Below are 10,718 nucleotides of genomic sequence, written 5' to 3' on the forward strand. Positions count from 1 at the left end.
CCCAGGTAACATTTACATTTTAGGTTCTGGCAAAAATAGATGGAATGGTCAGTATTATTATTGCACCATTTATCATCAAAATTACTTACATGCATTGGTTGCTATAAACAAATGTTTTTTTTTTTTAAATAATTTAGAAACTACGTGTTGGTTTGGTCCCTGTGCATACAAGAAAATGAATAGAAACAATAATCATCAAAATGAAAAGCTCCGTATGTTCTTTGTGATGCCTATATCTAGAAATGTCTGTCTGTGAATTTGAGCTACAGTATTAACTTTTTGCACATTATCGGGTGCTACTATGTGAAGATCAGTCCATTTTCTTGCATTCGTCTGGCCAACATGTCGTGGGAAAGGTCCAATCAGTTTAACGAGGCGTCAGTGTTACAATGTATGTCTTTGGTACGCCCACTCATGCATGGGCAAGATAGGCAGACTCACTTGAAAAAACTTTATTTTCATTTACAAAATGAAAGACAGTCACATGACATATACAAGGACATGAACACTATGACGAGTGTGATTTTGAAACCATTGTGGCATAAGAGATCATCAGGTATGTGTTTGCAAATTGTGTAATTTCACTCAATTGGCTCGGATTTAATTTTTTTCCACCGACATATCGTGACAGGTATAACTATTAAATGCTCTTCCAGTGGATGGCAGAAGCCACTATTAACCCGTGTATGTGCTTGTTGCCGTACATGCAATACAATTACACCGTTGGCCTCAAATAACTCAATTTGTGAGTTCAGTAAATTAAGGTGAAATCCTCATAAAATGTACATCCTGTGAGAGTTGTTGGTGTTCCATGAGATTCTTCTCTTATTAAATATGTGCCAGCTCAACAGAAATTGCAGGTAACCAATGACGTAATCAGTTTGCTGTCGGTGGGCTTCTCAAGGAAGGCAATAGACTGTATAGTTATCACCTGAGCAGGGTGCAGACCCACACACCAAACTATACAACCTACTACCTCACTCTGACAAAGCCCGATTCAAATGGGCATCCACCCGCCAAGTCACCTAATCCGCCACTTGGAAATCAAACGCAGGAATGCCCACAATAATCTACGCATGCTGGCAACATGTAGAAAGCGCAATTGCCGCCTGGCCGATGACTGGCTGAGTAAGCTGTCTCCTTGGGAAAGACAGTAGATTGTATAGTTATCTGGAAAAGAGGCTACACAACCCTCACAACTATTCAATCTACTACCTCAGGCCCAAGGGCAGCATTCATGTTGCCTCGCTCGGTGGAGCCGTCAAGGTCACGCTCCTGTGATGGCACAAGAAAAACAGACAGTAGGGTGATCTTTGAGTTTGTGCCCAAATACATACAGAGCAATAAATTCCATCATCATACATGCCTTCTAAATTACCATATTTATAATTATGAATAGAATTAATACTGAAAACATTATTTACGTAACAATTATGCCTGATGTGTGCCTGGAAACTCTGAAGGAGATGTTTCAGCTTGTTCCTGATTTGATTATTAGGTAAAAGATATAAAGGACACGAGCACACTGACGGGCAAAATGTGGGAAAGACAAACAAATTACACACTAATTGGCTTCCTGAAACTCTTTCGCGTGATCGAAAAGGAAATAAGGGGGGAACAAAATGGATCGACTCCTTGCTAGCAGCACATTTCTGATTTTCCCAAAAACTGAGGTGGTTCCAGCGGGCTATCCCTGCGCTGCTTCTCAGATATAGTATACACACACACACACATACTAGCGTGTCTGCAAACATGGCTGCCGCCAGCTGCCTCGGATCAGATACAGGGCTGGGATTCTGCTCTCCAAAACAAAACAAGGAAACACAAAATGGCGACCTGTGCACCGGCCATTTTATCTCTGCAATAAAACATTTCTTTTTCCCTTCTGCCGTTCCCTGATGCTTTTCCGTCTCGAGTGATGGCGACTCGAACTTGTGCCAAGCGGCGACACTAAGCCAAATCGTTCAGACAACACAATCGCAGATCAAGGTCGGGGAGGTAACATGGGGGGGGGGGGGGGAGTGAAGAAAAGGGTTACTGGATATTTCAAAGAGTCAGAGGAACGTTAATTAGCATACAGCCTGACACAGGTCGAGAGCGCCCAATCGTTAACGTCCACACAGTCTTTCCGTCTGATTTGAGGACCAGACCAGACTGGCAGAGGTGGGGAGGGGTGGGATCCATTGGCATGATGCCCATCCCTGCAACAGTGCCAATGGCACATGTACAGGCTGTGTTTGGCCAGGAAGAAAACAACTCCTGACAGCCAATGAAAGATAGACTAATATTGATATGACACCGGCTAGTTAGGGGGAAATGTGGGTCAAATGGCTGAAAAGTCTGCTTCTGGGTTAGTTGTATCGCAATCCAAAAACATCTGAGTCAATACCACTAGAAGTTGCCTTTAGGACTTTTCCAGTGATATTCCTATTCATTATTTTAGGTAGATGTTATGCTATGAGAAATGGGTACTGGTATGTAACAGAAGAAAGACAAAATGCTGGGCCTAATGCCACTGAAAACATGAGGGTTTCTTAAAGGGGAAGGTACAGTGCCTTATAATGTTTGGGGGGGGGGGGGGTCTTTTGGCTTGTCCCTTTTGGGGTCACCACAGTGTGTCATCTCAGTTTGGCACAATTTTTACACCAGATGGCCTTCCTAATCCAACTCTTCTCAGGGAGTGAAGGCCCGAGTGGGATATGAACCCACAACCGCTGGTTTATCAAACCAATACTCTAACCACTGAGCTACGGGGCCTCTCCTAATAAGGTTCAGTAAGATTTTGAAAATTACTTGTTTTACCAAATAACTTTCCACAGTAACATAATGATTGTTTGTGTGGTTGGTTTTTCAAATATTTTGTATCATTTAACCAGTTGTTTTTACATGCATTGTAGTTAGCTGAAGAACAAAATCGCATGCATCCAATTGAAATAAATTGCATAAAAAAATAAGGAGACATTTGTGTCATTATAGTCGTATGTGTGTAAATGTTCGCCCCCTTCTAATAAGACCGCAGGATTTCATATTTCTGCTACATTTTCTGATAAGGACACTAAAGGTACGTTACAATGATCCTGAACCAATTTCGGGAAACTCAAGTCCTTCAGTCAGACATGTTAGCTCTTCTGAGTGTCCCATGGGAATGACTGCATGATGTCATAAATCTACCATGACAGACTGGGAAAAAAAATTAAAAACTAAACTAATCAGCATTTTTTGACGGTGTGATTTAGAAAGATTTTGAAATTATTTTGACATTCATCACGTATCTTCTTGGACTTGAGCCCAAATTTGTAATGTTCCGTACTTAGACGTCGCAGGCAGTTCTAGCCTTCCAGCTTCGTACGAATAGTTTGAGGAAGGCTTGTTGTTTCTGTTGCAGCAGGCCAGACCAATCTGTAAAGTCATGCTTCGATGAGTTTGGTGAACAAGCTGTGACCGCAACTGCATTAGCCAGCATCAGGATGAATCTTGTTAAGTCGCATGAAGCCAAGAAACCAACAAGCCGGTTTCTGGTTCTCTTTCCCCAACTACGATATCTTGTCAGGTGATGGCGTAAATTTCTTTTCTATGACTCGGTATGGGGTTCCATAGCTTTGCCGGTGACCAACAATATCGCCAACGGTGAATAAAACGTAAAAGAAGTCAATCAATTTGGCTAACATATAACAAATGGTCTTTGGTTTTGCTCAGTTGCGAGAACGCTCTAGTTGTGTCACATTTATGTAGAACACAATTTTTTTCGTATATGAGGAGACACCTAAAAAATGGCCAATATCTGATCAAAGGCCAATGAGTCAAGGAAATTCCCATCAATCTTTCCTGCCGTAAGAATGCTTGGCACAAACACCAAGTTGTCATCAGACAACTGCAAAAGAATGTGTCTCTGTCACTCTTTTGGTCTCTGAGTTTTCCTCCGAGCATGATGCCAAGAATGGGCAGTTTCTGTGTGCCTGGCAGAATTTCAATGAGGGAGGAAGGCGACGGCAAGGCTGGGGTGTTGGCAGGGGATTCTGCCACATAATTGGATGAATGAAGAATTCCCAAAGTTAAGATGATCTAAAAAGCATGCATCTAAGTTTGCATATTTGCTATGCAACTGGTACAGACCTCCCTTAATGCCCACTTGGCATGTTGCCTGCACCTAATGTTCTTTAGCTCTAGTCTCAACACACAAATGCATGTTCTCAGCCACAGTGATACAGTTGTTTGGCCTGAACCGTCACTTTAGTGGATCCTGCTTTGCTACGTTGATTACATGAAAGTACATCTGACGCTTTGCAGGCCAACGGGAATAAAAGGAAGGCAAACGTGAGTAACTCAGATAATGCGGTAGTAAATGCTCCATTGTGTCACTATGAAACTGTCCCACCATCTTTTCTCACGAAGATAAGCCTGTATTTTTAAAAGGTGACCGTTTATAAACTTGACAGTTTGACGTATTAAATGTAAAGTCGGTAGGAGTTGAACTGATTAGTTGACTAGTCGACTTTACGACTTAAAGTTTGAGGTCAACTTTCCACCAACTACGTGTTTCTAGCATGTCGTCCTCCAATCGGACATTTTAGCCCTATAAAAAATTACGACCAGTGGGACCATGGGACTGGCGTCTTAAAACAAGGGCAGCGGCATGAGTCGACGTTCTAGCTTCGTCATCAAAATCCCATAGTGTGCGGACAGCAATTGTTTGAGAACAAAAACTTTATTCATATCACAACATGCACCAACATTTTATGACGCCGTCTTGTCGCAATTGCATTATAACATCATACAGCAAAATGCGACATGCATGTGGAAATATTTTCCCAACTATGAGACCGCTTTCATGCAAAATATCCAAATATATCCTTCAATACCAAAAATCACAAGTAAAATAAAGAAAAGCTTCATTGTTTCGGAGCCTGGCTAAAATGTCCTGTCTTATAACCTACGATGCTATGTACCATAAGATTAGACCGGCTGGCCCATTGACAAATAAGAACTGCGCACCTCACCTCCTAAATACAACAAATAAGCAGCGTTGTTTTCATCACTTGTTTTTTGGTTTTGTTTAGGTTTTTTTTTCTTTTTTTTTTTCTATGCCGATCCTATTCCATGACGCAAAAAAAGGTTGGGGACACCTATATTATGCCGAATACATATCAGTGACATCGTTGCTTCATTGACACAACATCTGACTCATCATGAAATGTCAATGATGTCATTGTTTTATTGAGATGACTCATCACATTGTAGTGTCCTATAAAAAATGGCAAGTCATTCAACTCCTAAAGCTTGACAGATTAATTTCATCAGTTTTGTCCTCTGTTTAGTTTGGCGAGATCTTCACTGATATCTCGATCAAACGTGTGCTTACCGTTTAGAATGGGAGTCATCGATTCATTGATTAAGAATTCCAAGAAATCTATCTGTTTTCCAATCTGCTTATCCTCACAAGGGTTGGGGAAGTGCCGGAGTTTATTCCACATATTAAAGAAACTGGGCTCCAATGTGGTGCACTAGCTGACTTCAACCAGCAGAGGTGTTATTGATTCAACTCACTCTTTTGCTGTCGGACGAAGTCAACATGACGTTGTTTACATGTGTGCAGTGGGTACTTCCTTTGGCGATACCGGAATGAAAATCCATTATATTTGGTGGGGGGAAAAAAATCAAAATATACTTGCTCATCCCTAGTAGCGGAGGCTTAATGTTCAGAACCAAACACCCCTCTCATTAGATGGAAGCCACCCGACACAAAGGTACGGCATGATTCGGCTCAAACAGCTGCAGCTTCCTGTTTGAGACCAGAAACTTCCTGTCGACATGCTGCCAACAGCAACAGGTCAGCCAAGATATCAGCCAATCAGGTAAAAGCAGGAAGTCAGCCTGACTGCCTCGAGGAGAAACATAATGAGTAAACACACAAAGTTCATCTGAGGACACGCGAGAATGCAGGGAGGGAGCTCTGCCACTCCCATCTCTCAGGCACCCGTGTTGTCTCTCCTTTTCTTCGCCGTCTTTCTCTCATCACGCTTACATGACAAGGCTCCTAAACCGACTGCCCAATCAAGGTCTTTGTTTGCATCGTAATTCACATAAAAGCCAGCGACTGATTGTCACCGGCTTATGTGCCACCATCTGGACTAATAGGCAATGATGTGCCAATAGGCAGGAATCAAGGCGCCCGCCCATATTTGCCCTTCTTGCAACACGTGGCATGGCGGCGCCATATTAGAACCAAATGCTATTGAGATATAGTATTAACAAGAGGGGCAGAAATACAGATGAAGTTAAAGTAAATAGATTGGTGATTGTTTGTCTTCTCTGAAAGGTAGCAAGAAGTTGTCCAAATGGTCAATTTTGGCCTTCTAATTCCAGCATGTATAGTACAAAGGCATTTTTTTTTCTTCTTCTGTGTCAGCTGTGTTCAACGTGACTCCATTTCACGATGCAAATGCTCAGCACACATCCAAAGATGATAAGACAAACATTACAGTTCCCACTTTCGAAAGAATGTCACGCCACTGGATTGTACAAAGCAGAAACGTGCTTGTTCACTCCGAACAAGAAAAAAAAACGTTTTCCTCAAAGACAAAAGTGCAGATATTGCGTCAAGGGAATAAGAAACATTGTGTTACTTATCAAAACAGCTCATGATAAGAGTGCTTCAGTCATCCTTCATTTCTGATCCTTTGAGAGTTAAACTCACTTACCACATTTGGTCAACGCTTTAAAGTGAACCAACGTCAAGTTCGTCTGTACTTGCGCCCGCCATTTTACGGCGCGACACCTGTTTGTTCGTTATGGAAAAACACGGAAAGATTCTTCAGCACTTGGTCCGAGAGCAGAAAGGCAGGGGAAGACAAGCACGAGAGAAGAGAGCCAAGAGAGCGCAAAGGGACCCAAGAGACGGCAGGGAGTCCATGCAACCCTCTGAGCTCGACAAAAGTTCGTCCTGCTTTGCCCACCAAGCCAAAATGGCGGCGTGCGGCGTGGCAGCTGAGAACGGGCAACACATTTACAAGACCAAGACCACGACGGAGGACAGAGGAAGTATGAAAGCAACATTACAGGGTGGCGAAATAAGCAGCAAGAGGTGTTTTGGGGTAAAAAGGGAAAAATACCTGAAGCCCAATACGTGAGCGGCGGCCCGGGCTGGAAGACTGGAGCAGAAGAGGGCCATGATGGCGGGAAGAAGGGAAAAGAGAGGAGTGGAGCACACCCTCGAAGAGCAACGCCCCTTTTTTTCCCACAATGCTCTCCTACTGACGCGAGAACGTCTATTCGTGCACAGGGTGACACACAGCCTTACAAACACACATCTGAAACCAGCACCGGCGACTCCAGCTCACGCGGGAAACCAAGGAGGGTGCCAAAAACAGACTCACCAAGTAACGGCATCAAAAAAAAAAAAAATACAAAAACAAAACAAAGGAAAGCAAACAGAGACAATGACACAACAGATGCAAGTTGTAAACATCCACGTTATCAATTCGCAAACCTTTGGATTGGCGCTCTGCTCTGGCCTGTGCTGCGTTTGCCTCCGTCTGCCTGCCTACTTTGGCACCGCTGCCAAGAGGGACGGAGAGCGAAGGGAGGCGGCTGCGCAGGCACAGAAAGCGGAAGGGAGGGACATGCCGTCGCGAGAGAAGGCCAAAAGCGAGGGGAGGAGATGGAGAGAGGGAGTGTGGAAAGAAAGAGGGTTGCAGTCAGAAGTCACAAGAATGGCCGTGAGCAGATGCAGTGACACAAACACGGGGGCAAATGCAGCTGCCGGCGTGTCAATCACTCGAGACACACCGCTTGCCTCGTTGTGTCCGTACGCCGCCCCGCACAGATGGACGGATGGAGGGATGGCGAGAGCTAGCACTGCATTGTTCACCCTCGCCATGTCTGATAGATACTGAAGATGAAACAATAAACGTGGACACTTGTGGACCAGTTTGCTGGACGCGACCTGATCAACTTTCCCTCACTCCAACGTTCCCTCAAGACATTCAGATATACTACTTTTACATGTTATTCATACATTAAAGGAGTCAGCATTGGAAAGGAATTCCAAATTGCAGTAGCTGCCTTTGGGCGACCTTAATCATTGGCGAAAGCACGAACCCGCCAACCAATCGCTATCCACGAAGCACACAGGCCGACCAATCTGAACTCACGACGGAGCTGACATCATTTCAAAAAATGCAAAAAAACAGGAATGCCTTTTCTTCTGGCCCCTCGACTTCTAGCAAGAGCCTGAAGACGGCACTTTGTTGGCTGTACTTTATTACGACACGCAGGCACATTTTTCCCAGGGTTCTCCCAGTCCTTGAAAAACTCACCCAGGAGATAGCGGAGCAACCCCAACAGTCCGAGTTCTCTGCCTCAACTCCACTTGAGTCTTTTCTCGGAGATAGGACACACACACACACACACAGCTGTACTGTACTCAAACACAACATGTGGAACTAACAATCCAGTTGTTCCATGAAGGCTCACATTCAGCCAAGAGCTCGGACGGCCCCTCCAACCTGACGTCACATCTCCTTTGTTGTTTATGAATTTATTTCTCTCCTCAGCTGAACTCTCTGAACCCAAAGTACCCACCCAGCTCCTCCCCTCCACCTCTCCTGTCCTTCAGTCCTAGAATTACTCCCTGCCAAAGAAGGCAGGCGCGTACAGTGCGGCTAGAACAAGGAATAGCTGTAGAAAGAGAAGGGAAGAAGCTCTCATGGGACTTTTTTTATGCTCCTTTTCTTTCTCCATGGCTGCTTCGGTTCTCTTCCTGCGCGATTCGTAAAACTTTCAGCTGCATGGTGAGCCGGCCTCTTTTGGCGCTTGTCCAACTCTTGACTCTTCTGTCCCTTTGCAAGAAAGAGAAGGCGGTGAGGGCGACCATAGTGACAGCTGGACTGGTATTGAAGGTCGCTTTCGGAGTCAATTGAAGTGGTCCTTTTTCATACAGTACACACAGAAGAAAAAATATCTGAGCAATCCTATTGTATTGTTTGTAAGGTTGGGTGCCAAAAAAAGAAAAACAAATGAAAAATTCACGCATTTTGTTTTGTTTTAAATCCTGTACCGGCTATATCCGATAACGGGACCTTTGCTACTTAAATCAATTCTACATGACTTTGCCAGATAACGTGCAAATCATACAATAATGCAGGGGAAAATAATGTACTATATATATATATATATATATATATATATATTATATATATATATATAGTAGTGAAACTACTGTATATGTATATTTCCGTGGGATCATTAGAAAAATAACATTTTGCTTTTTATTTCCAAATGTAAATCAAGTATTTTAAATGTGTTTTTAAAAAAAAGTCATTTCCTCCACCAATATAATATCTGACAAACTCAAAAAAGTTGAAAAATTCTAGTGATGTCAGTGCACAAATGCTTCGTTTATTCTTTTCGGATACCCTTGAATCAAAAAATTCAATGATTTTTTTTTTTATTGTAAAAGCAGGGAAAGTTAACCACTGTCAGAACCTGATCTCCACTAATGCCTGTAGACCTCACAGGGGAGCAAAAAAATATTCGTCATATCCTAAGGCAACCATCACAATCAAATGAATTACAGCAAAGTGTTTGTTTATTTTTTTTTCCCTCTCGTACATTTAGTGCATATTCAACATCTGCTACCCCTCTCCCGGGACCTGTAAAACAAATGTAAACCATGGTGGAGATTATTTCTAACAGTCTGTGTTGACTTTTGTTTTTGAGAATGCCTGACATGGTAGGACAATACTGTCCTCCAGTGGTCAAATGAAAGTTGAGCATGGCTGTAAAGAGACTGGCAACAGCATGCCATCACTTTTGTCTTCAATAGTCACATTCTACTCCCCTCACTATTATTATTATTATTATTATGGTGCCCGTTATGACTTTTTAAAATATCTCCAGTTTTCCCTGATCTGATTCCAGTGAGTGAAGGTAGGCTGAAGTTTAAAAATGACTCCTGCATGACCAATTGGCGTCCAGCTCATGTGTAAGGGTTGAAACTTGTTCCTCAAGGTTATTGCAAGACCAAATACAGTTGAACATTTGAAATCCCCTCTTCAAACCTGTGCCAGTTTACCGAGAATCCGTTCCACCTCCGTTTACAATCCAATCCCTGTGCTATGCCGTCTTTGGAGGCATCCACGTTTCCTCGTTACCTTCACCTTGTTGTGGGTGTATGATGTCAATCATTAAACAAAGGCTGACGCGGCCTCATTAATTTTATTGTCTAGTTCGGTTTCTTCATGAAGTCATGACATTTGTCACTCTTTTCCTTCAAATGTGTTTTATTTGAATGTGTGTGATATGTTTGTTTATTTGGATGCAGGTATTCTGATGCTACCTAAAACTGCAGCCGGCAGCAAGAATGAACGTGTTATTGTGATTTGAAATAAATCACAAATTAATTTGGAATATCCAACATAATGAGAAGTTCTCTAATTGTTCAATCCTCCCTAAGGTCTACGATGGTTTTCATCACTTTTCTACCAGGCAGGGTAAATGTGTGCAAAGTACAGACACTAAAACAATGTGGTACTGTATATGTTTACTGCATCAATATTTATTTTTGCAATTGCACTGGAGCACTTCATGTTGCAGTCGGTATTTGTTTCAAAGTAATCAGATTAAACATATTCATTTGCCTACTTTTCACTTCACATTTGTTTAAACACAAAGTTTTAATGAAGTCAAAGGAAAATATGTATCCTCGCTTGAAAGTAGAT

At 42.7% G+C, this 10,718-nt stretch overlaps 1 long non-coding RNA gene across 1 annotated transcript; it reads right to left on the reverse strand.

Annotated features, from left to right (window-relative positions):
* Positions 1-423: 423 nt before the first annotated feature.
* On the reverse strand, positions 424-7,406 carry LOC133493823 (uncharacterized). Its single transcript, XR_009793160.1, has 3 exons — positions 7,110-7,406; positions 1,216-1,275; positions 424-1,140 (listed from the first exon to the last, which is right to left on the reverse strand). It is a non-coding gene; the product is annotated as an uncharacterized LOC133493823 (long non-coding RNA).
* Between the last annotated feature and the right edge of the window lie 3,312 nt (positions 7,407-10,718).

The sequence above is a fragment of the Syngnathoides biaculeatus genome, chromosome 2 (genome assembly GCF_019802595.1).
Source record: "Syngnathoides biaculeatus isolate LvHL_M chromosome 2, ASM1980259v1, whole genome shotgun sequence".
Lineage (NCBI taxonomy): Eukaryota > Metazoa > Chordata > Actinopteri > Syngnathiformes > Syngnathidae > Syngnathoides > Syngnathoides biaculeatus.